This window comes from Mustela nivalis (assembly GCF_964662115.1).
Source record: "Mustela nivalis genome assembly, chromosome: 7".
NCBI lineage: Eukaryota > Metazoa > Chordata > Mammalia > Carnivora > Mustelidae > Mustela > Mustela nivalis.
Window position 1 is genome coordinate 59863101 of NC_139026.1, and position 27113 is coordinate 59890213.

Sequence of the window (27113 nt, forward strand, 5' to 3'; positions counted from 1 at the left end):
TATTAGTTTCTTTTCCAAATTTATGATCCGATAAAATGATATAGAGACAACCATAGCAAAAAAATGAATCCTTGTAATTAGGCATAAATCTATTTCTTATCAGCTCTTAGCAATAGTCCTTTAATGATACGATTTGTACATTTTTAAGTTATTAGTTACTTTTCTGTTGGATGGAGTATTTTCAAGAATTGTTTTCTGCTACAAAGGATGATGTGTATCTTTGAACGTCTAACTTAGCACAAACATGTTTCTTTTCTTGACAACTTTATTTTATATTTCTAAATATTTTCCTTTTTATTGTGATTTTTTGCTTTTTGAGTTATTTAGAAATGTTTTGAAGTTGAGTATTTGTGAGTTGTTTTGTAAATTATCTTCTTTTTATTGATATTTAATTATATACTGGGGTCAGAAAGAATAGTCTGTATAGTGCTGACTTTGAATTATGTTAGAAGGCACAGATTAGGGGCTCCTGGGTGGCTCAGTGGGTTAAAGTCTCTGCCTTTGGCCCAGGTCACCATCTCAGGGTCCTGGGATAGAGCCCTGCATTAGGCTCTCTGCTCGGCGGAAGCCTGACTTCTCTCTCTACCTGCCTCTCTGCCTACTTGTGATCTCTCTTTCCATTAAATAATAAATAAAATCTTAAAAAAAAATTGCCCATCACCTTTCAACAAAGTGATAAGGCAATAGTCTCCTTAAAAAAAAAAGTCACAGATTATATGGTCAATTTCCATAAGCAACACTTGTCCTTGAAAAGAATGTGTAATTTGCACTAATTGAATGCAATATTCTACATATGTCCATTACAATCAAGCTTGTCATTTTTTTCAACTCTTTTGCATGCCTAATGATATTTTATCTAATTGATCTATAAATCTTGTGAGATTTCTATTTAATCCTTTCATTATGAAAGTGGATTTGTCAGTTTCTCTTGTAGCACTATTATGTGTAATGGCAGGAATTCTGAAGGAACTGCTTTCAGTACATACATATCTCAGATACCTAGAAGGTAAATTCAGTCTTTTAGTTCTAAAGTGCTTCTTTTCTCCTCTAGACATATTTTTTTTTTTTTGCAGATGGATCTGTTTGGGCTGTTTATAACATAATGACACCAGTTTTCTATTATTACTGTTTGCCTGGGATATGTTTCCCTGTCCTTTTCATTTTAAGCAATCCTTATCCTTGCATATCTAGTATGTCTCCATACACCTCTCCATACACCTCAGATGGGCTTTTTTCTTTTTTAATACAATGTCACAATCTAGAGATTTTACAAAATATAGTCAGACTATTTACATTTATGTGCTTCTGATACACACCTTTTCGTTTTTACTGCTTTAGAGAAGGCTTGTATTTGTACGATTTTCTCTATTTTCCTGACATCATTGGACCTTCTTCCAAATTGATCAAGGATTGTTGTTGCTAATGCTTTCATTTCTTTCTCTCTCTCTGCTTTAGAAAGATACACCCTCTGTTATCTTAGTGGTTACATCTAAAAATTAAGCATGCATTCCTGAAACATCTACAATTATCCGTATTTGTACTTCTTCCTGGACAATACAAAGAACTTTTAAAATCTGAATCACCCAACCCTGACTTACATAGTCTTGTGGTCTAGTATTTAATTATACCTAGTTTATTTGATCTCCAAATTAACAATTATTATTGTTTGTACAACCAATGATAGTTTAGAATTATCCACATATTTACTATAATTTTACTCACCATTCTTTATGAAAACATGTTTTCATCTTGTTCTACTTCTTGAAAGACAGTCTTGCTGAATATTGATTGACTTACATTCCTCATCTGATTTTTTCACCGTCATTGTTGGCTGCCTCTTTTGTTGTGATATTTTTGCTTAGGTTGCATTCTGATTATTTTCTTATAATTGTGCATCTTTGAATAGGAGTGATTTTTTTCTGAGACAGCTCCTTCTTGAAAGACTGTGTATGAAGGAAGTCAGAAAAATTAGCTATGTGAGCACACAGCCTGGATTCAGATCTATTGTTCAGAACATTTTCTCATCTACTCTACCTTTTGAGTAAACATGCTGCAAGACAGAAAGACATCTACCTGGCTCACATCGAAGGCTGGGATGGAAGGTCAGATGGGCCATGGCAAGGTATTTGTCCAGCTAATTTAAACCAGTGTCACCATTTTTGTTCTCCTCTACCTTTTGAGACTAATAGCCTGTCTTCTAAAACCATGCATGGGATGTCTGCATGCTTGATTACTCAGCAACACGGTTCTTCAATTATTTGGAGAATGCTCTTTCTTAGAGCCTTCATGATGATGTTCCTCACAGTATTGAAATAATTCTATAAGATCGGATTTGTTGTTTATTCATTGTGTGTAGGTGTGCGCATGTGCGCATGTCCATACGCTTGCATATACACACGCATGGCTAATTATTCAAACTTTAAGAAAATGTTTATCCAGAGAAATCAGCAATACGTGTATATTCTGTTATCTTTACTCTGATCAACTATATTCTGATTGAATCCCCTCAGATGTGCCCTATTTTCTGTTCCCAATGAGCTTTTAATGTATCCAAATCTAAGGAACTAAAAATAATTCCACACACCTATACCTAGTTTCAAATTATCTGAATACATTATTACACACACATACGGGCAGGCACACATGCACACACACACACACTCAAACACATACATCCTCAGAAAAAAACTGCTGTCAGGAGGTTTTTGATCTTTTTTTTCAAAACTTACAGTGATTTTATCCAAGAACACTCTATGCTCTTTGATGTAATTCACCATTATTAGCCACCCCCTACTACTACTACCACTTTATAGCTCATTATTTTCACTTGGTTGGAGTTTCAGATTTGAAGAAGAGGGAAAATAACACCTTCTTTTTGTAACATGCATATAACATTCAAAATTACTTTCTTAGATCATTCTCAGGATTTTCAGCACAGTAAAAGGAAGACCATGGTCTTCTCTCTATTCAAGGTCATATCTCCACTGTCTACCACAGTGATTGGAATAGAATAGGTGTTCAATATACTTTCATTTTATGAATAAGAAGACATAAACACTGATTGCCTCAAAGGGAAGAACTCACACAACACAGGCATAATGTTTTTCTAATCTTTGAAACAGAACAGGATAGAGGCCTTCCCTATGCCTTTCCAACAACTTACTTTAATTTATTTTTTATTAAGGGTTCACATATTTACCACCACATTTGGTGGTAAAGCAATCCACTTTAGTAAACTGTCATTTCATTTTTTGTGTTAATTTTTGTGAACTCATGTCAATTTCCAGTTACTTTGCCAACCACATAGCTTTGCTATTTCAAATTATTTTTAAACCTTTAGAGTTATCAAATAGTTTTCTATTGCTAAATATAACAGATGAAGTATACATATACCATTTCTTAAAATCACAAAACCATAAGTAGTGTGCAAAATTTTTAAAAAGACTAAAAATCTTCCTGATATATATTTTAAAAGTACAGTATTTGGTTTGCTAATCTTTATAGAGTACCATTTAATTATTTTTGTTACCTCATGCTTTAAGTTTATGTTACTACCAATCAACAATTTCTTATAATACTAGTTGTCCAAAAGATGATATCAAAATCACTAACATCAAGAGTGGGTTGTTGAGTAGATCTCTTAAAATAGAATAATCCTTTTTTCTAATTGTTGAGGGTTGATTCTAACTCTTCCATTTTCTAGCTATATAAGCTCTTAAAAACACTTACATGCTCTGTGCCTCAATTTCTTCTAAAATGAAGATATTGATAATGCCTATTCAATGAACCATCATTAAGCTTAAATTTTGTATTAGGATTAAATGAGTTAAAAACAGGAAGCACTTAGAGTAATGCTTTGCACCTCCTTTACTGTTGAGTAATCACTCAACAGATGTTTGCAATGGTTGTAATTATTAAATTTATTTTTTTCTTCCAAAGCAGCAGTTTCCAGAATATATTCTGACAGACGATCTTTCAGAAAATATTAATGAGCGTGGCTAGAAGGGGTATGGCCATGTCTGGGTATTCATTCTCGTGTTAACAGAACACAGAGTTAGACTTAGATCTAGTCTGGGCTAATCCTTGTACTTCCCTCTCTGCCTACCACTGAACCCTCTGATTAACCCAAAAAATGTGCATATGATCTAAGCCTGTTCAATCCGATTCCTGCTCTAAATTTTCAAACTGATGTCATTTACTATACAGGAAAAACACATTTCCCAAAAGTCTCTACCCATATTTCCCATCCTGAAGAAAAAGTCCATTTTGCTGTAGAAAATACAGAAGCCAATGTATCTAGAGAAAAAGAACTTCAAGAGAGAGAAAGAGAGGCTTAGTTGTGACAGTATTCATGTTCTTACTTCACATCATATTTCCTATTGCATTTTCTGCCACTGGTGACGAAGAGGCCAGACCCAAAACAAAAGTGCTCTCAAAAAAAAGTATCTTGAGTAGAGTAGTTTTAAAATGCTACAAACTATAGCCCTTTCTTGACATTTTACAAGCACAGTAAAATTTCTATGTATTTTTACATTAAAACAAACAAAAACATGCTTATCTTAGTGTAAGTAAGCACTTCTCAAACATATTTGGGCATTTTTCCTGACAACTTCTCATAGCAAATGACAAACTTGTGTTTCACAGCACAATCTAATGTTTCACAATGGTTTGAGAACCACTGATACGGGATTCTCACGATTCCACATTTTAGTCCTTTATTCCCTATAAAACTTACTTTACAATTGTAATCCATATTTAGTGGTGTCAACATTTTTTATCCAGGTGATTAAGTGTGTCTGCCCAGTTACATCTATTAAGCAAACCAGTATTTCTTTCATATCTAACTTAAACTAAAACTGAAACATGCTAAGGTTGATTCATGCATTTTTCTTTTTAGTTTCTTTGATGCATACGTCTATCACTGTTTAGTTAGTACACTGTTTTAATTATTGTGTCTTTAAAATGTGTATTACTCTTCATACACAAGTCCCTACTAGTATTTTTTCCATCCTTTTCTTTACCAAAATTGCCTTATAATCAGCTTATCAGTTTCCCAAATAATGGTATGAATTAAATATATAAATTCTTCCAAAGTTTATATTTTTTTAATTTCACATCTCATCTTGAAATATTATGCCTCCACATTTTTAAGTACTTAACACATGCTCCATACATTAGCATATCATTACAAATAATAATAATCTCCTCCTTTCTAATGGTTATACCTTCATTTATCTTATTGCATTGGCTGTATTTCTAAAATAATTGACAGAAAAAATAATTTTCTTATTCTTGATTTGAAGGAGAAATTTCATACTGTTTCTTCATTAAATAAAATTTGGTTGTTAATATGTGCAAATTATTTTTTATATGCTTAATTATTTTTCCATTTGTAGTTCACCATTTAAAAAATCATAAACATGAGAATATCAAATCCAAAAATTATTTTTCTGCTATGATTTATTGGTGAACTGTTTGTTAAGAGATTCAACTTTGGGCAGATTAAAAAAGAAAAATTAGGGCGCCTGGGTGGCTCAGTGGGTTGGGCCGCTGCCTTCGGCTCAGGTCATGATCTCAGAGTCCTGGGATCGAGTCCCGCATGGGGCTCTCTGCTCGGCAGGGAGCCTGCTTCCTCTTCTCTCTCTCTCTCTCTCTGCCTGCCTCTCCAACTACTTGTGATTTCTCTCTGTCAAATAAATAAATAAAATCTTTTAAAAAAAAAAAAAAAAAAAAAAAAAAAAAAAAAAAAAAAAAGAAAAATTATAAAATGTAAACATAAAAATTTCACTAATAGGGACACCTGGGTGGCTCAGTTGGTTGAGCAGCTGCCTTCGGCTCGGGTCATGATCCCGGCGTCCTGGGATCAAGTCCCATATCGGGCTCCATGCTCAGCGGGGAGCCTGCTTCTCCCTCTGCCTCTGCCTGCCATTCTGTCTGCCTGTGCTCGCTCTCTCCCCCACTCTCTCTCTGATAAATAAATAAAATCTTTAAAAAAAAATTTTTTTTTTCACTAATAAGTTGTGTTGGTTAGAAATTCCCAGAAGCATCTGTTAATTCACTTTTTAAAAAGTGAACACACACATACACAGACTCTTATTTGATACACAAATGCCCATATCTATTATAACTTCTTTAGAAATTGCAGTAAAATGCTCTTGATGCTTTTTGTTCTCTATTGTTTTCTAATATTAGACACCAATATTTACTATCTTATTTAATTTTGTGTGTTGGTGTGTGTATGTCTGTGTGCATATGGTATGTGTATGTTTGAGTAACATATTTGGCAACACTTTTAACTTTACTTTGATGCTTTTTACGTTTCTGTTGCAAAAATTACACAATTGAGAATATATATATATATGTATTTTTTTTTTTTAAAGATTTGTTTATTTGGCAGAGAGTTCACAAGTAGCAGAGAGGCAGACAGAGAGAGAAGGGGAAGCAGGCTCCCTGCTGAGCAGAGAGCCTGATGCGGGGCACGATCCCAGGACCCTGAGAGCATGACCTGAGCCAAAGCAGAGGCTTAACCTACTGAGCCACCCAATTTTGAATGGTTTTTAATACAATTAGCTACTTATATTTACTGTCATTAGAGATGTAATTAATCCTGAGTCATTCTGTTTTCTGTTCTTAACTCATATTTTTAATTTCCTATTTCCCCAATGATTATAATGTAAATGTCATCAAATTTTGATTCTTCTAGCATTCTAGAAACTATACATGCCATTTGTCTTCAACTAATAAGACTCTATAATACATAACAATTTTACATATAGGTTAAAAGTATGTATGAACTTATTTTTTCCCCCGATTTTTATTTATTTATTTATTTATTTATTTATTTATTTATTTATTTATTTAGAGTGTGAGCTGGGGGGCAGGGGCAGTGAGAAAATGAGAGAATCTCAAGCAGACTCCAGAGTGAGCACAAAACCCAACATGGGACTTGATCTCATGACTCTGATACCATGACCTGAGCAGAAACCAAGTCAATCGCTCAACCAACTGAGTCACCTTGGCACCTCTGAAATTATTTTTTCTTAATCATCAATAAGAATAAAACAGCATAATATAATCCCCTTTCTTCTTATAAAACAGAAAATTTAGCATGCCTTTCAGTTTTAGCTGAAAGGCTATGATTTTCATCTAGTTTATTAATACCAAATAATTTTTGAAGTTATCATATTTAAAATTATGTTTACAATAATTATTAAGTCTAAAGTCAATATTAACCCATTTTTAAAACTTACTCATAGTTCCCTATCCTTGAATTCTTATTTTGGTTAAAATTTTGTCAACCGATCCACGTTTTCCATTAGAAGGGTACAAATATTTCTGAGCACATATTTACATGCAAATACGTTTTAGTTGATCTCACAAAATGGAAAACTGAACATTCAAAACTATGGCACTATCTAGCCATTGTTCCCTTGTCTTAAAGGTGAAGTCTATGTATAAGCTAAATTTTTCTTTCTTTTTTCTTCCCTCTTCCCATGTCACCTCCTCCTCCCACTTCTTTTTAAAGGTAAATACTTAATTTTAGAAATTTAATAAGTTTACATATTTTTTCTTTTTTTTTCCTGGTTGGGTGTGTATGTGTCGTGTACATATGCAGGTTTGATATGCATATTCAGAGCTTTACTCAGCCTCCTTTGATTTACTTTTACAATCTTTAATGTTACCTTTCTATTCTTTCATTTTATTTTTAGAATTTCAGTATAATGTTAGCTGTGCTTTCTCTGTTGCATTTGCTATAACACTTCCCAATCATTTCTACCATTAGCGCCTTTTCCTTTGTATTCAAATTTCATTTTCTGCTGTGCCAATTCTGCTTTTATTTATTTATTTTTAAACATTTAATTAATTTGTTTACTTGACAGAGAGAGAAAAATAGAGAGAGCATGAGCTGCGGGGAGAGGCAGAGGGAAAAAGAGACACAGATGCAGGGTGCTATCCTAGGACCCTGAGATCATGACCTGAGCCAAAGGCAGATGCTTAACTGACTGAGCCACCCAGGCACCCCCCCAATTCTGCTTTTAATGACTATTTTTAAATGTGTGACTAAATTTTTAGTTTCTTTACATTTCAACAGCTCATTAAGCTCTGTTTTTATTAACACCTCCCTTTTGCCCAATTTCTTCTATATTTTTATCCTGTATTTTATTGCTATGTTATCTTATACTTTATTTTTATATGATATTTAATCAAACACATGGTTCCTTAATTTTATAAAAATAACATATAGTTTGGAGCACCTGGGTGGCTCAGTCAGTTAAGCGTCTGACATTGGCTCAGGTCATGATATCAGGGTTCTGAGATGAGCCCTGCATTGGGCTCCCCATTCAGTGGAAAGTCGGCGTATCCCCCTTCTCTCCCTTTCTGCTCCTTCCACTGCTTGTGCTCTCTCTCTCACATAAATAAATAAAAGCTTTAAAATACATCTATAGCTTAAGTTTTTATAGAATTTTTTTAGGTTTACTATCGCATATATATTTCAAAAGTAATTTTTCCTTTGTGTCTTGATTGTTAAAGTCATCTTACTTCTTACAAAATATTTTCACTTCAGGCGCCTGGGTGGCTCAGTAGGTTAAGCTGCTGCCTTCGGCTCAGGTCATGATCTCAGGGTCCTGGGATCGAGTCCCACATTAGGCTCTCTGCTCAGCAGGGAGCCTGCTTCCTCCTCTCTCTGCCTGCCTCTCTGCCTACTTGTGATCTCTCTCTGTCAAATAAATGAATAAAATATTTAAAAAAATTTTTTTTTCACTTCTCGTGTGTTGGTTTTTTTTTTTTTTCTTAATTACTCACCTTTCAGGAATGAAGGTTTTCTCCACTGATGACTCATATCATATATAATGTCTGTACCTTCTCCTGACTCATTTTATTTTTACCTGGTTGCTGTTAGAACACGTTTCTTAGTTTTTAAGCTAGAGGAACAGTAAATGTGAGCTGACTTCGTTTAATTACTGAACGCTAACAATCAATTTATCTAAATTCTGAACTTCATCTCTCTTGCTTTTGTTATCTGGTTGACGACTTTGAGAAGGTAAACATATTTCTAGGTAATTCTAATTGATATATAGTCCTTTTCCCAAAAATAGTCTACTTTTGCAATTTTTCATGACACTTTCTCATCTCCCATTCCCAGATGTAGTAAACCAAATGCTTAGGCACTGTAAACTCCAGATATTTGCAATAATGTAAAATTTAATCTTAGAAAGCATGTAAAATGAGAGTTGATACAGCAGCTCTGGCTATAGATATCTTTTTTGGGGTTAGGAGGAAAGCTGATCAGACTCTAGATCCAAATTAAGCAGTAGCAGGGAAATGAGTCATCTCCTTACCATTTTTCAGGCTGGCAGATTTATTCTCCTTCAGATAACAAAGCAAGTGTTTGCCATTTCTTCCCCCTTCTATTTCAGTTTGATCTGCTTTGACTCATGTATAGTGAAAACTGGGGTGATCAAATGAATAGTTGTCAGTTTTTATGGCTGGTAATGTCATAGTCATACTACAAATATATATTGTTTGGTTTTTAAATTTTTTAAAAAGATATTATTTATCCATTTGAGAGAGAGAGTGGGAGAGGGCAGAGAGGGGGAGAATGTCAGAGGGAAGAGCAGACTCCCCGTGGAGCTGGAGCCCGAGGAGGGACTCAAGCCCAGGACTCCGGGATCATGACCTGAGCTGAAGGCAGTCCCTTAACCAACTGAGCCACCCAGGCACCCAGGTTTCTAAATTTTTTTTTAAATATAGGATTAATTTTTTAAATCACTTACTTCCAACCAGGCAGCATTCTAAAGAAAACAACTGAACTGATCTTGAAAACCCCAACTTTTTAAATTACCATTATTCTAAGATAAGGAAACTGCACTCATTTACTAAACTCATGGTCTATGAACAAATTTTTATTTTGGTAATTTATAAGCTTTCCAGGATGTTTTAAAATTTTCCGATTCTGCCTTACTGTTTATTTTTTTTTTCATCTAACCTTTACATACTGTTGAATAACATTCAACCAAGTAAATTTTAAAGATCTAATTGGCTTTATTAAACAATTCATTAATCAGTCAGCATCCTATCTAGCAAATAGAGGGCACTCTGAGGAGTTGTACACAATGGAAGGTTTTTATAAAAGGAGGATGGGGCAAGAAAACAAAAGAAAAGGATTGTTTCAAGCAAGGCTGCTTGCCTTGGGGGAAAGGCTAGGGGTCTTATGCAGATTACCTAATCTTCCTTTTGGGGTTGGGGAAAATGGAGGGGGCTCTAAGCAAACTCATTGGTGTGATTGAAAAAATCCCGACTGACAGTTAAGACTGAATTTCTGGAGGAGAATGAAACTGTAATTATATTAAGGATTAAGCCCTGGTTTGGAAACTAGATCTAAGTGACATTATTTAGGACCTATGGTTTTCTTTTAAATAATACTATTTCACTCAATTCGTATCCTATGTTGGTTTTTAAATGCATTCTTATTGTTGTAGATCCTATGTAATGAATAGTATTATATATGCCTTTTGGAGGTATATTTTAAGTAGAACACACATATTTTAAAGGAAGGCCTTGTGGTGTATGGGTTGGTACCACTGTATTTATATTATTATGTTTTTCTCCTACACTTTTTTTTTTTTGAGGTAGAGAAAAGCACGTGTGCATGGGAGGAGGAGTGGTATGGAGGGGCAGTGGGAGAGGGAGAGAATCTTAAGATCTTAAGCAGAATCCACACCCAGCATGGAGCACCACCTGTGGTTTGATCTCAGGACCCTGAGATCATGACCTGAGTCGAAATCAAGATTTGGACACTTAACTGACTGAGCCACCCAAGTGTCCACTACACTTGGCTTTTTAAAAATTCCTAGGATCTCTCTCTAAATCATAGTCAAATCAAACTCATCATAGCAATAGCTCAAAGATTCAGCTGGAAAAAAAAAAAAGATTCAGCTGAAATCTTGATTTCTTTTCTTTTTTTTTTATAAACATATAATATATTTTTATCCCCAGGGGTACAGGTCTGTGAATCGCCAGGTTTACACACTTCACAGGACTCACCAAAGCACATACCCTCTGAAATCTTGATTTCTTAAGAATTCACATTATGTGCTAAAGATTATGTTAATATTAAATCATTAAGTACATACCTCTTTATACCTGTAATATCTTGAGCATTTATTTATTTATTTTTAAAGATTTTTATCTATTTGACAGAGAGAGAGAGAGGGACAAGCAGGAGGAGTGGCAGGCAGATGGAGAGGGAGAAGCAGGCTTCCTGCTGAGCAGGGACCCCAAAGTGGAACTCGATCCCAGGACCCTGGGATCATGACCTGAGCTGAAAGCACATGCTTAAGTGACTGAGCCACTGAGGTGCCCCTATTTTGAATATCTAATTCACCTATAAATCTGAATGTATTTGGTGAAAATGTGGACATGTTTCTAGCTACTAGAACAGTACTGAATACCATGTGGCTTGTGTGTCTCTGCTCCCACTTCCGCATCCAGGCAGATGGTGGTAATGGGGCATTATTGCTCCCTCAGCTTTGCTCAGCCACACAGTTCTTCTCAAACTGTGTCCTGGAAAGCTACTGTCATGTAATGAGATTTCATTTGTGTGATAAAACTATTTATTGCTTTAGTTTCAGATGCATATTAGAGTTCCCCCAAAAGAAAAATTTGGTATTGGCTTGCTTCTGCTACTTATTTCAGATATTTACAGAAAAGGTAACCTTTTGCATGTATGGAAAACTTTGTTAAGCTATGTTAGTATATTTAACAATGAAGCTTAAACTAGATGGAAATAAATATGATCAATATTTATTTATATAAAATATCAATTTTTATATTTATTTTAAAATGCCTAGATTCATGTTTTTTAAAAAGGTAAAATAGATAAAAACTTATATATTGGAGGATGTGGTAGAAAAGCAATTTGCTTTAGTTTCATGAAATTAGAAATTATGTTTAGCCCCTGGAATTGTCTTATTATTGTTTCCCAAGAAAATACTTAAGGGTTAAGTTCCTAGGTCAGATAAAACAAATTAGTCCAAATGATTTTGGATCAGGATACAATGAAATTAAGCTTAGTTATATAACTATTTGTGGTTTTACTCTAATTCTAGGCAGTTTGAAATGCCAGAGAACAATCTACTGCTGGTACTTTATAATGTAAATGCATGCTTCATAAATTAATTCCTTTTAAAGAATAGTCTCACATTCTAAAAATGTGACTTTATATGCCTGAAATTGATTACTATAAACATACTAATACATTGTTATTTAAACAATTTCAAGATACTTAAACAGCTAATTTTAAAAACAAGATTTTTTTTTTTAAAGATTTATTTATGGGGCACCTGGGTGGCTCAGTGGGTTGAGGCCCCTGCCTTTGGCTCAGTTCATGATCTCAGGGTTCTGGGATTGAGTCCCACATCGGGCTCTCTGCTCAGTGGGGAGCCTACTTCCCTTCCCCTCTCTCTCTGCCTGCCTCTCTGCCTACTTGTGATCTCTGTCAAATAAATAAAATCTTAAAAAAAAAAAAGATTTATTTATTTTTGAGAGCGAGAGAGAATGTGGGGATGGGTGGGTAGGGTTGGGGGCAAAGGGAGAGGAAGAGAGGAATGTGTGGCTCCTCACTGAGTGCAGAGCCTGAGGGCCCTTCCTGGGGCTCCATCTCCTGACACTGAGATCATGACGTGAGCCAAAACCAAGGCTCAACAGACTGTGCCACCCAGGTGCCCCTCTAACACTTTATTCTTGAACAATAACAATTCATATGTAAACTCTACTCTTCAGAATCCCATAACATCTTGTTCTATTGCCTACATCCCTCCTACTTACTAACATCCACTGACCTTGTTTCTCCACATCTATTAGGGATTTCTTCATTAACTTAAAATTCTGTATCAGAAAGCACAATATGCTTGGCTGCCTTGTGTGTGTGTGTGTGTGTGTGTGTGTGTGTGTGTGTGATGCTAGCAGCCACCAATGCTTGATGCCAAGTTTTTATAATTCATGACTTGTTGTAAACTATTGATAACCCAATTTATCATTCTTTCTTCATTTATTAGCTGCAATATTTCTACAAAGAGAAATTTCACCTTAGTTATACAGGAATCATTTCATATTAAAAAGGACAAAACAAATGTTTTATGATGTATTTTATTAGCCCTGTGTTCTAAAAGGGCAATTAGTTGTATGTGTGTATGTATGCCATTATGAATGTATGCATTTAAACACATATGGTAGGTTTTCATCCATTTCAGTTATTATACTTTTTGGCCAATGAGAGCTTTTTCAAGTTGGCTCTCATTTCCTATTGGTGCACACTTATATCCTCTGATAGCTTTCTTACTAACTACACTAATTGGATCTCTTAAACTCAATTTATACATTATTTTCTCTACATCAGAAATGAATTGGTCCGCCAAGTAGCCCTGCTTTTAGTGAGTAGTATTTCAATGTCACAGCCTGGATATTAGTGATGTTCATTTCTATTTAGATGGGCATTTTTTTCTAGGCCTTTCCAAGGAAGAATGCTATAGATAGGTAGATAGAGATGAGAAAAAGAGAAAATCTTTTTTTTTTAAACTTCATGAGATCACCCTGATGCTTCCAGTTCTGATCCTATACTAGAGAGAACTCATTCTCAAGGGCACAGAGGATCCTAGAATATTCATTTGTTTTATCCAGCATTACACACTTTTCATTCTCTTATTTTTTCTTAAGATATACTCAAAGGAATTGAGCGAATTACTGCTTCAACTGCTTTATCATGCTTAAATAAAAATTTAACAATACTTAGAAATCAAAACATGCTTGAAACCAGGTCTCAGTGACTTGCTAGAAATTATCTCTGATGCATTGCACATTCTTTCTTTTTTTTTTTTTTACACAAGATTTTATTTATTTATTTATTTGAAATGGAAGGGGAGCACAGAGGGAGAAAGGGAGAAGTAGACTTCCCACTGAGCAGAGAGCCCAATGTGGGTCTCAATCCCAGGACCCTGAGATCACGACCCAAACTGAAGGGAGATGCTTAACCCACTATGCCACCCAGGCACCCATGTATCACACATTCTAAACAAAAACATACCCAATATGTAAGTCTTAAATATGTTATTCATGAATTTACTTCTGCTTTTTCTAAGGCAAAATAAGCTTAACAGTATTCTACATAAACTGCCCCAAAACAAAACAGAGCCCGTGTCTATTAAAATTATTCTCATATTGTATAGTAGTATAAATTTTTGTCTACAAACTACTTGAAAGAGCTGTGTTTTATCATTTTTGTATTCTAAGTGTTTTGCACAGTGCCTGAGACACAACAACATACTTAAAAAAGAGGTACTGAATAAATACATATACAAAGAGTAAATGCAGTTGATCTTTGAACAGCATGGGTTTGAACTGCATGATTATATACACATCTTTTCAATAAAGAAAATTTTTTCGAGATTTGTGACAATTTGGAAAAATTTACATTTGAACTGTATAGCCTAAACAATGAAAAAATAAGAAAAAGTTAGGTATATTATGAATGAATAAAATATATGTAGAATGTAGATATAGGTATTTTTATTACTACCATAAAATATACACAAATCTATTATAAAATGTTAAAATTTATCAAAATCTACACACACACTTGCAGACCATACATGGTTCTATTCAGTTGAGAGAAATGTAAACAAATGTAAACATGCAGTATTAAATCATAATTGCTTAAAATAAACTGTAGTACATACTACATTACTGTGATAATTTCATAGCGACTTTCTGTTGTTATTGTGGTAAGCTCAAGTGTTGCAAATATCCACATACAATGCCACGTGATGCTAGTCATTTCCATGTGAGCAATTTCTCTCTCTAGTAAACTGCGTATTGCAGCAAAAAGTGGTTTCTTGAGGTTCTCGAATATTTTTCACCATGGTTAGTATAATATTGTCAGCCTTGAATAACATCATGGGATCCATACAAAGTGTCACTAGCGATGCTGGAAGTTTGCCCAAGAAGCAGAGAAAGGTCCTGACGTTACAAAAAAACGTTGAATTGCTTCATATGTACTGTAATTGGAGGTCTGTAGCTGCAGTTGCCCATCATTTAGAAATAAATGAATCCAGCATAAAAACTATTGTAAATAAAGGAAAAGAAAATTCATGCATCGATGACGGCAGCCACACTAGCAGGCCTAAAAACCTTGCACTTGTGAAATATCTTTTGTATCCCACTGAAAATGCAGCTGTTATGTGGATGCAGGTTTGCTAAAAGAAAGCCATACTTATATGCCTAATATAGGCAACATATACAACTGAGACTGTTATGACTCAAGAAAAAGCAAAGTCATTATATGAGAACTTAAGGCAAAAGAAAAGTGGAGGATCTAAAGCTAGAGAATTTAGTGTCAGCAAAGGATGGTTTGATAATTTTAGAAAGAAGTTTGTCTTTAAAAAAATGTCAGGATAACAAGAGAAGCAGCTTCTGTTGATTAAGAGGGAGAAGTCCCCAGATGGCATTAAGAAAATCACTGAGGAGAAAAGATATCTGCCTGGACTGGCTTTTTTTTTTTTTTTTTTTTAAATCAAATGAGCAAGCAGTCAAGGTTGTTTTATTTTTATTTTATTATTAGCTAAAAAGACTTTCCAATTGGCAAGTGTTTCTTCTAAGAATTGCCCCACTGTGATCTCAAAAGTCCATGTTAACTCCTTTCTGGAAACTTCCTTTTCTCAGTTGCTGTATTCCTGAAGAGCCTGGGCCATGAACTTTTAATGCAGATTAAGGTGCCCTATTCTGGGGAAAAAAATACCACAAAGGACGTTTATTAGTAGGGAAGAGAAGCAAGCCCCAGGATTTAAGGCAGGAGGGGCTGGGAGGCCAATACTACTATTTTGTGCAAATGTAGAACTTCCCTTATCTATTAAGCTTCTAACCCGAAGCTTTGAAAAGAAAAGACAAACACTAGTTACCTATCTTTTGCTGGTATGACAAGAAGGGCTGGACAAAACTCTTTTTTTCTGGATTTGTACCATTGATGTTTTGACCCTGAAGTCAGGAAGTACCTAAAGTTCTACTGATATTGGACAATGCTTCTGGCCACCCAGAACCCCATGAACTCAACACGAAGGGCATCAAAGTGGTCTACTTGCTCCCAAACAAAAAGTCTCTATAATCAGAGAATAAAAAGGACCTTTAAGGCTCATTACACATAGTACATATGGAAAGGATTGTCAACACTATGGAAGAAAACATTAATAGATAGAACAGCATGAAAATCTGGAAGGATTACACCATTAAAGATTCCATTGCTGTTATAGAAAAAGCCATGAAAACCATGATTCCCAAAGTAGTAAATCCCTGCTGGAGAAAACTGTGTCCAGATGTTGTGCAAGAGTTCAGAGGATTTATGATAGAATCAATCAAGGAAATCATAGCCTTGTGGATATGGTTTAAAAAAAAAAAAAAGGTATAGGATGAAGGGTTTTGAGATATCGATTTTGGAGAAATTCAAAAGCTAAGCAGAGGAATTAAGAGGAGACATCTTGATGGAGATAAGTGCTTCCAAACCAGTGCCGTATGATGTGGAAGAAAATATAGAAGCAAAAAAAAAAAAAATTAACATTACATAATCTAGCTAATGAAGGGTTCCAATTATTCAAGTCTACTTTTGACTTCTTTTATGACATGGACACTTCTATAATACATCTGCTGGAAGTAAAGCAAATAATAAAGAAGGATTGGTACTGTATAGAAACATTGTTAGAGACATGAAAAAGCAAAAAAAGTCAGAAATTACTGTGTATTTTTGTAAAATTACACCAAGTATACCTGAATCTCCTGCCTCTGCTTCCACCTCCTCCACTTCCCTCTGCCATGCCTGAGGTGGCAAAACCAACTCTTCTCCTTCCCCACATCCCCTTCCTCCTCAGCTTCTCAATATGAAGATGATGAGGATGAAGACCTTTATGATGATCTACTTCCACTTGATGGATATGTAATCATCATGCCATACAGTGAACAAACTTATCTGTTGTGTGTGTCTTTGTGGCGAGACACACTATATAGTTATATGGTTATGGCCACATGTAACTATATAGCAAGACTGTATGAGACATTTTTGTGTCATTAAGTATTCATTGTGTAGAACACTGTGTTGTATGAAAGTGGTTAGACTGTCCTTACATAGGCATAGTGTGAGTGATATTTAACATAAAATAATCACGTGTTAATTTTTTTACCATTTTATAACTTTGCTTAAAAAAATCACGTTACCATACAATAAGTCTCTCTCATAATTGGAGAAAGTGGGTATCAGCCTATCATCACAGGTAAATGGTTTTCTAAAAATATAACAATGGAGGCGCCTGGTTGGCTTAGTCAGTTAAGTGTCTCATTCATTTATTTCGGCTCAGGTCATGATCCCATGGGTCATGGGACATTGGGCTTGGGGCTCAGCATGGAGTCTGCTAGAGATTTTCTCCCTGTGCCCCTCCCCCAATTCCCATGCCTGCATGCACTTTCTCTCCCTTGCTCTCTATCAAACAAATGAATGACTTTTTTAATGAAGTAACAATGAAAAAAATAACAGTGTTTCCTATACTGTATTATGACTATAAATATAATGTTGTAGGCTATAAAAATTTTATAATGACTCATTCATCAGTGTATAAGCGAGGCTACCATGAAGCAATTGTTTGATTACACTAGGCTATCATAAAGCTATCATATTGCTGCATCTTTGTTATCAATCTTTGTACCTGTAATAAATATGAATTTTTTTCACATTATCTTTTATTTTTGGTGTCTAGTCTTAATAATATATATAACACTTAGAGTGTTTTACATTACATAAGAAATATTGATGTAAGTTGTGGCAGATAATTCATTTTTTAAACAAATGACCTAAACTTTTTGTATCAATAAATACAGTACAGTATGTGAATGTATTTTTCTCTTCCTTATGATTTTCTTGATGACGATATGTGTTAATCGACCACTTACATTACTGACAAGGCTTCCAGTCAACACTAGGCTATTAGTAGATATTTGGGGGGAATCAAAAGCTACATGGGGATTTCTGACTACAGAAGGGGTCAGTGTCCCTAAACACTGCATTGTTCAAGCATCAGCTGTAGATGAGTTCATTTATTTAAGCCAATATCTTCCCAAAATAAGAATAAATAAGAAATTCAGATTTTTCATTTATAAGAAGCTTAGGCAGTCTAATGAAAGAGAGGCTTCTACTGGATTAAACGTGTATAAAAAAATGTCAATTGTTCATGTATATAGGTACTTAGTAGAGAATTTTAGAGATTAATATTTTCCCCAAGCACCTCTTGCCTTCACTTAGGTGAAAATAATGTCAGGACTCAAGATAATAATAATAATAATATACTTACCTCATTATCAGCCAATTCCAAAGTAGACATAATGTAAATTTTAAATATATATATATAATATATATATGGTCTTCTCTATGCTCATACAGAAAATTGAGCTGAGAAAGTTCAAATTTATGTCTAGCTAAAATATAAGTGTCTCTGTGCATCTGTATGATGTATGTAATTGGCTCGGCAGATGAAGAAAGATGGGAATTTCAGATGATCCTTCCAGCCCAGACTTTTCTTAGGAACCAGGTTAGCTCCATAGTCTATAGACCTTCCCTCCACCTTACTGACTATACAAATGGTTTAACTTGATTAGACTTTGACATGTCTTATGTTGGCATGATCTTCATCTTCTTTGACATTTATATATATTTAAAAACTGGTAAGTTTTCAATGCCTAAAATTTGCTATCTGATATAAAATCATTTTTCTTCAGTCTGTAATATATTTCTCTCACCCTCTTTTCATGTCTCCCCTGCAGACGTAACTAATTCAATAGTTTAGTCAGGACTTTTTGAACCAAGAACAGACACCTTCAGACATTTTCTTTGTTGCTTTGTAAAACAAACATTTTTTCCCCCATTTTGAACACTGAAGCTATTTGGATGATATCTACACCTATGTAGATTTAGAAACTGGAAGCAGCTGGCAAGTGCTCTCCTTTCTTTGATAGGTGCCTAAATTCTGTCTGTACTTCCTCCTGGGGCCAGATGAGTAATTAACGCACAATAAAAAACTGATCTCTGAAAAGTTGAACTGAATGGAAGGTTACAAGCAATTGCAGTAAAGTAAGTTGTCATTATTAACAAACATCTTTTAAATATCCCATTTGAATTTAGCTGAACATAATAACAAAGAATAAAGGACTGTTTTTGTTCTGTCTACTGTACTTTTAGTCTCTGATTTTCTGATCAATTTAGGAAGCAGCTTACAGTTTGCATATTGTATTGGTTTTATATTGCTACTGTAACAATTGATTACAAACTCAATGCCTCAAAACAAAATACTTTGTCATACAATTCTGCTGGTCAGAAATACAACATCGGTCTCATTGTGCTAAAATCAAAGTGTTGGAAAGGCTGTGTTCCTCCTTTACAGAGGCTTTTAGGGGAAAATCTGGCTTTTAGGAGAAATTCGTTGTCCTTTCTATCTTCTAAAGGCTGTTTGAATTCCTTGGCTTTGGCCCCTTTTCTTCCATGTTCAAAGCCAGCAAAAGCAGGTTGAGTCTCTAAAATCACATCACTCTGACCACCTCTACTGCCACCTCTTGCATTTTTAAAGATCATTGTTATTATGCTGAGCCCACTCAGGTAATCTCCTGATTTTAAGGTCAGCTGATTAGAAAACCTAATCCCTCCGCAACTTTTAATTCCTCTTTGCCACATAACCTAACATATGCACAGGTTTCATATAGTAAGACATGGACATATTTGGGAGGGGAGTATTATTCTGCCTATTACACATTTCTTTCTTTGATTCTGAAGAATCTTAAGTCAGGAATCAACAGCCATGTCTTCTCAATTATGTTGTAATCGCTTTTAATCTGTAGGTACAGTTCTGCCTCAAAGTCAAGGCATATGACTTTCAATTATTTTATTCATTACTTCATAATGCAGAGTGTACACACTTGCCAGCTGGTACTAAATAATGTTTCTATTTGTTTATAAACTAAGAAATAATTTAGCTTCTAGATTGTGATGGTAAGGATGGGATTTAAAATTATTAGAAATTCCTTAAAATTGCCAAATTTAATATTGAAAAAGCGAATCTGAAAGAAGTTTTGTTTTTATTACATTTTCAATATAGATAAGAATTTTTCATTCTCCTTTATCTCATGATAATGAGATTTTTCAGGGAAGCCTCTAACCCATTTCAAGTTTTAGTACTCTGAGAAATGCTTGAAAAAGTATAGTTATTAATAAAAACTTAAAAGTTTTCAACTCTTTTCAGTAGAGATTCTTTGAATTGAGTTAGTACTGTGTTGCAGTGCCTAAATTCAGGCATCCTCTAGATATGGTATTAGTATGCTATGATCACCAAATGTCTCTCTGTAATCCTTGCTTAAAACAAATCTATAAACACAAAATTGGAGACCTTGGGTAAGTTAATTCACCTTTCTGTATTTCAGTTTTCTCATTTGTTAAGTGACAATAATAGTATCAAATGTTGAGATGAGAAATAAATGTGCTAGTACATGTAAGCACGTACATGTATATAGAGTAGTAGCACAGAGCTGGTCTCAAAAATAATAAGTATCAGTATTATTATTAACAACAACAAATGTTACAGCCTAAAGGAATCTTTAACTTCAGGATCAGACTAGTGATACTTTTAAAGACCTCCTTTAGGGCGCCTGGGTGGCTCAGTGGGTTAAGCCGCTGCCTTCAGCTCAGGTCATGATCTCAGGGTCCTGGGATCGAGTCCCACATCGGGCTCTCTGCTCGGCAGGGAGCCTGCTTCCTTCCCTTCCTCTCTCTCTGCCTGCCTCTCTGCCTACTTGTGATCTCTCGCTGTCAAATAAATAAATAAAATCTTAAAAAAAAAAAAAAAAAAAAAGAAGAAAAAAAAAATAAAAAAAAATAAAGACCTCCTTTAATGGCTCTACAAAATTAAAAAAATAATTTTAAAAAGCCCAATCAGTTCTTTGAAGCCACAAAATATTATGTCACTTCATCTTTTTTATGTGTAAAGAAAAAAAATCACATTTTTTCACTTTTTGAAATTTTTTATTTATTTTTTTTAATAATTTTATTCTTTCTCATCATGATAAGTATACTCTTTAATCCCTATTCTCTATTTCTTCCAACTCCCCACTGGAGTCCCTTCAGTAACTTTCAGTTTGTTCTCTAAGGCTAAGAATCTGTTTCTTGGTTTATCTCTCTCTCTCTCTATATATATATATATATTCCCCCCCCCCAGTTATTTGTTTTCTTTCTTCCATATAAGAGTGAAATCATGTGGTATTTGTCTTTCTCTGACTGACTTATTTTGCTTAGCATTATGTTCCCTAGGTTTATCCATATTGTTACAAATAGTATTCCTACGTACGTGTGTGTGTGTGTGTGTGTGTGTGTGTGTGTGTGTAGATAGATAGATAGATATCACCTTTTCTTTATCTATTCCCCTATTGATTGATACTTGGGCTGCTTCCATATCCTTGGCAATTGTAAATAATGTAATGATGCAATCAACATAGGGGTGCACTTATCCTTTTGAATTAGTGTTATTTGTATTTTGGGGGTAAATATCCAGTAGTTCATTTACTGGATCAGAGGGTGGTTCTATTTTTAACCTTTTGAGGAATCTCCATTCTGTTTTCCACAGTGGTGCACCAGTTTGCATTCCCACCAACACTGCAAGAGGGTTTTTTTTCTCCATGTCTGCCAATACGTGTTTCTTGTGGTCTTGATTTTAGCCATTCTGACAGGTGCAAGGTGATAACCTCATTGGAGTTTTGAATTGCATTTCCCTTATGATGAGTGATCTTGATCCTCTTTTCATGTGTCTGTTATCCATTTGTATGTCTTCTTTGGAGAAATATCTCTTTGTGTCTTCTATTTTTTAATGGGATTATTTGTTTTTTGACTGTTGAGTTGTATCAGTTTTTTATATATTTTGGTACTAACCCTTTATCAGATAGGTCATTTGCAAAGATCTTCTCCCATTCAGTAGGTTACCTTTTATTTTTATTGACTATTCCCTTCATTGTGCAAAAACACTTTATTTTGTTATTGTCCTAATAATTTATTTTTGCTTTTATTTCCCATTGCCTCAGAAGACATATCTAGAAAAATGTTGCTATAGCCTATGTCAAGAGATTACTGTCTGTGATCTCTTCAAGAATTTATACGGTTTTAGGTCTCACATTTAGGTCTTTAATCCACTTAGAGTTTATTTTTGTGTATGATAAAGGAAAGTGGTCCAAGTTTATTATTTTTGCATATGGCTATCTGGTTTTCCCAACACCGTTTGTTGAAGATACGATCTTTTCCCCATTGAATAGTCATTCCTCCTTTGTCAAAGATTAATTGGCCATATAATTGTGGGTTTATTTCTAGGTTTGCTGTGCTATTCCATTGATCTATGTGCCCATTTTTATGTCAGTATTATACTCTTTTAATTACCACTGCTTTGTAATATAACTTAAAATCTGGACTTGTGATACCTCCAGCTTTGTTTTACTTTTCAAGATTGTTTTGGCTATTCAAGGTCTTTTGTGGTTCCATACAAATTTTAAGATTTTTTTTTCTAGTTCCTTGAAGAATGTTATTGGTATTTTGATAGGAATCAAATAAAATGTGTAGATTGCTTTGCAGACTGTTTTAAAAAATATTTTATTTATTTGAGAGAGACAAAGACAGTGAGAGAGAGCATGAGTAGGAAGGAGAGGGAGAAGCAAGCTCCCCACTGAGCAGGGAGCCTGACACAGGGCTTGATCCCAGGACCCCAGATCATGACCTGAGCCAAAGGCAGTTGCCTAACTGGCTGAACCACCCAGGTGCCCCATTATAGACCTTTTAACCATATTTGTACTTCCAATCCATGTGCATTTAATGTCTTTCCATTTCTTTGTGTCATCTGGAATTCCTTTCATCAGTGTCTTACAGTTTTCAGGGCACAGATCTTTCACCTCCTTAATTAACTTTGTTCCTAGATATTTTGTTGGTTTTGTTGCAATTTTAAGTGAGACTATTTTCTTGATTTCACTTTTTGCTGCTTCATTATTAGTGTATAGGAATGCAACAGATTTCTGTACATTAATTTTTGTATCCTGTGACTTTACTGAATCCATTTATCAATTCCAGCAGTTTTTGGTGGGGTCTTTAGGGTTTTCTATGTATAGCATCATGTAATCTGCAAATAGTGAGAGTTTTACCTTTTCCTTACCAATTTGGATGCTTTTTTTCCCCTTTATGTTATAGTCTAATTTCTGTACCTAAAACTTCCAGTGCTATGGCAAATAAAAATGTTTAAAGTGGACATCCTTAACTTGTTCCTGACCTTAGGGGGAAAGCTCTCAGTTTTTCTCTATTGAGTATGCTGTTGGCTGTGGGTTTTTCATAGAAGGCCTTTATCTTGTTGAGGTCTATTCCTTCCAGACCTACTTTGCAGAGGGTTTTTATCATGAATGGATGTTGTACTTAGTCTAATGTTTTTTCTGCATCTACTAAAACAATCATGTGGTTTTTATTCTTTCTCTTATTAATGTGACATATCGCATTGAATGTTTTGTGAATATTGAACCACACTGTATCCTGGGAATAAATCCCATTTGTTCATGGCATATGGTTTTTTAAATGTATTGTTGAACTTGCTTTGGTAATATTTTGTTAAGGATATTTGCATCTATATTTATAAGAAATATTGGTCTGTTTTTGTCTTTTTTTAAAAAAAAGATTTATTTAAGAAAAAGAGAGAACACAAGCAGGGGGAGGGACACAGAGTGAGGAAGAGAAAATCCTCATGCTTACTCCCCATGAGTATGAAACACATCACAGGGCATGATCCCAGGACCTTGAAATCATGACCTGAACTGAAATCAAGAATCGGACACTTAACAGACTGAGCCACCCAGGTGCCTCTGTAGTTCTCTTTTTTGTTGTTGTCTTTATCTGGGTAATACTCGTCTCAAAGAATGAATATGGAAGTTTTCATTCCTCTTGTATTTTTTGGAATAGTTTGAGAAGAACAGGTATTAATTCTTCTTTAAAGGTTTGGTAGAATTCACCGTGAAACCATCTGGTCCAGGACTTTTGTTTTTTGGGAGTTCTTTGTTTACTGATTCAATTTTATTGTTGGTGATTGGTCTGTTAAATTTTCTATTTCTTCCTACTTTAGTTTTGGTAGGTTCTATGTTTCTAGGAGTTTATCCATTTCTCCTAAGTTGTCTAGTTTGTTGGCACAAAGGTTTTCATAACATTCTCTGAAAACTGTATTTCTGTAATGTTGGTTGTTCTTTCTTCTCTTTCATTAGTGATTTTGTTTATTTGGGTACTCTCTATTTTTTGCTTTTTGGACAGTCTTGCCAGAGGCTTATCAATTTTGGTGATTTTCCATTTTGCTGGGTTTGGGTTTTTCTTGTCAATTTATTAAAATCCTCTTAATGTAGCCAAATTTCCCCTATTTAAGGTAAGACAGAGCAGGCTGGGCTAAGAAAGATAAGATATTGACTCTGGTTGTCAGAATTAAAGTCACACCTACTGACAAATCCCGAGTTTCATGACAGAGTCCAATGAAGAAGTCTCGTTTTTGTTTTAATATTTATTTATTACTATTATTTATTTATTTTTACGTTTATTAATTTATTATTTTTTATTTTTTTATTATCATGTTTAGTATTTATTATTTTAGAGAGAGAGAGTGAGAGCATGATGGGGAGACCCAGAGGGAGAGGAGAGAGAATCTCAAGCAGACTCCATGCTCATTGTGGGGTCCAATTAAGGCTTGATCCCACAATCCCAAGATCATGACCTGAGCCAAAACCAAGAATTAGATGTTTAACTGACTGTGCCATCCAGGTACCCTGAGTTTCATTTGTTTTAATGAACCATACATTCATTATTAACATGAAGATTAACAAACAGCAATTCCTGAAAAATAGTGTGGCTAAATAATGTGACCTATGAATTAGAATAGTTTGGAATAACATTTTATAGATTGATTTTTTGGTTAACACTTTATTCTATACACTTCTTAGTCACAGCTCTTGAAAGTCTTTCCCAAATCTATAGTGTAATTCTTGACTGCATTGAACTGAAATTTTTGGCAAAATCTATCACTTCAATTTCTTGAATAAAGCAGTATAATAAATCTAATTCATTTATTTGTTAGGTGATTATGAGTTTTAAATAAATCTTAGTGCCAACAGAATAATAATCAACTGCCATTGCAAAATATTGATAATTATATTTGATAGTGAGCCACTATCATAATTATACCCCCTTTTTTAGTCTTTAACACACAAACATATATTTGTTAAGGGAATTAATAAGTTCATAAAAATGGCACAAATATTTTTCAATTTCATTTTCTTATAATTCAATTATAATTCTCTAAAAATTTTAAAAGATTATTTACTTATTTATTTGACAGAGAGAGATCACAAGTAGGCAGAGAGGCAAGCAGAGAGAGAGAGGAGGAAGCAGGCTCCCTGCAGAGCAGAGAGCCCAATGAGGGACTCGATCCCAGAACTCTAAGATCATGACCTGAGCCGAAGGCAGAGGCTTAACCCACTGAGCCACCCAGGTGCCCCTATAATTTTTTAACTTACTAAATCATCAGTTCAACAAATACAAATGTACAGTTACTATGAGTAAAGCAAACTACTAGGTACTGAGCTATAAGTGAGAAAGATTAACATGGTCTAATGATAAAATGGAAAAGTGAAATCTTACATAGATAGCATCTATAGATGTTATCCTGAGGCAGTAGGAAAACCACTGAAAAGCTATATCCAGAAGAGATACTTGCTTAGTCTCTAAATACATCACTATAATATAAGAAAACAAATGGATTACAGAACACAGGAATGGATGCAGAAGATAAACAAGCAGTTTCAGAGACAACACCACATTCCACGTAAGGAATAAACCCTTTAGACTAGCATTGTGACAGCAGTAGACAGAAAATTTTCTATAGGAATTGGTAGTTTTATTTTATATAGAATAAAGATGAGGTAAGATTCAAAGATGAAACTCGGCTTCTGGTCTGAGCAATTGAGTGGATGTCATTTTCTGTCACAGAAAAATGGAATAGGAGCAGGTTCTTGGGTGAACTATGATACAAGTTTTGGACTTTCAAAGTGGAAACACTGAGAAGATAATAATAAGAACAGTCTAGGTTGGAGTCATTTACATATAAATCAAGCCACCAGAAGTAAGAAATAACTTACAGGGAGAGAATAATTGAGAAGAAAAGAAGCTCTGACATGGGTCAGGTGGAAAAAGTGATAGGCAAAGGAGTTTTTGATACAGAATAAACAAAGAAGGACTTAAAGAGTACAGTATCACAGAGAGTCAAAGTAAGAAAGCAAAATACTTAAAATGAGAAGTATGATGAATGGAATCAAGTACTGTAGAGAGATAAAGTAAAATAGAAACTGATGAATATTGGGCCACCTGGGTGGTTCAATAGGTTAAGTGTCTGGTTTTTGCTCAGGTCATGATCCCAGGGTCCTGTGATGGAGCCCCAGAAAGGGTTCCCTGCTGAGTGAGGAGCTTGCTTCTCTCTCCCCTGCTGCCTGCATCTTCATTCTCTCTCTCTGTCAAATAAATAAATCAAATCTTTAAATTAAAAAAAAAGAAAGAAAGAAAGAAACTGATGGGTGTCAACTGAATTTACTGACATGAAGCTCATTGGTGAACCTATTGAAAGTCATTTTGGAGAAGTAGAGAAAGAAGTTTACAATTATTTAAAGAGTTTTGGAAAAAGGATGAAAGGTTCTAGCCAACCTACAAGATAATTGGTTATGGAAAGGAGAAAAAAATAGGACTATGTCTAGGAATGAGTAACTGCTGATCAAGAAAAGACTTCAGCTAATAGAAGACTTTAACCTGCTAGCAGACTTACAGATGATTGAATACAGAGGGAGATGGTAAGTGGAGGAAAGCAGATCTTCAGTAGGAAAAGGAGTTTCAAAGGGGAATATTGAGTTTTGAATGATTCATGAAATTCCTGTCATAATTCAGGTAGACTTATTTTTCTCTTATAGGAGTTTCACAAATATAAAGTCAATATTCCCCC

General features: G+C 34.6%; 1 protein-coding gene across 3 annotated transcripts in view; it reads left to right on the forward strand.

Annotated features, from left to right (window-relative positions):
* PIK3C2G (phosphatidylinositol-4-phosphate 3-kinase catalytic subunit type 2 gamma) overlaps nucleotides 1-27113 on the forward strand; it is a 351683-nt gene that overhangs the window by 1326 nt on the left and 323244 nt on the right. The window lies entirely within an intron of this gene.